We start from the raw sequence: 966 nt of genomic DNA on the forward strand, positions 1-966 counted from the left end.
GATAACTTCAAATGTGACTTTCTTACTGATAAACTAGCTGTGCCGCTGGAATCCACAAACACTCACAGTATCCCCCTCATAATTTCCCTCAAAACTCAAAACCCGGCCCTTTTGACATCAACTTCACAGTTATTGAGCATGATATTACAGTCATCTACTAAGGTAAATTCAAAAGTTTATGTAGCTCTCTCCCTTCTATTATGGGAACAGGGTCCCCAAATTTACAATCCCCGCAGTAATAGTGTAAGAAAAATATTGAGATGGGACGTATCCTAAAATCACACCAAACAACAAAACATACGCTGATAGCACAAACAAAATTTAGTTATCTTGGGATACCCCCCAGAACTGAAGTTCGTGGGAGCGGGGTGGACAGTTCTGGGGGTAAGCTTTGGACCAGCCACGCAAGCCAATCAGCGTGGGGAAGGGCGTTTTGGCCTCTTTGGCGTTCCATACCAAGTACATGCAGTCCAAAAATAATAATTTTTGTATGCTGAATGTGAACGACCAATGCTGGTTCCCATTATTTAGCAATGTCCCGTGCGCGTCTATGGTAGTATTTTCCCTTGTCTTATAACGTGTCAACTTAAATCAAAAATTAAGTCACCGACATCTTAATTTCTTGGGAATTCGTTGTAACCTTGTTTTACTCTCCAACTCCCCCCATGGCAAAGAGGTGCACCGATACGCGCATATCCTCAGTGGACAGGATATTAGGTCTTGCGCTCAGTCACAAAGGCGCGGCACGTTTCTCTGCTCACGCCCACTAAAACGTGCTGCATTTCAACTTCCTTGATCTTTCTTTACTGGGGTCATGACACTCGGGATTTCTCAGTGAAGAACAACCAGCCAAGGTTTTGCTGCTGGCATCGGGAGTTACAACTATATCCAAGGCAAGGTGCCACAAGTTTACACAGCGTGTGGTTGAGGATTCATTATATGTTTACAAGTAACTCAACGTACCAA

This window comes from Acanthaster planci, linkage group LG01 (genome assembly GCF_054643075.1).
Source record: "Acanthaster planci isolate LZ-2023a linkage group LG01, COTS_SCS, whole genome shotgun sequence".
In the NCBI taxonomy this organism is placed as follows: domain Eukaryota; kingdom Metazoa; phylum Echinodermata; class Asteroidea; order Valvatida; family Acanthasteridae; genus Acanthaster; species Acanthaster planci.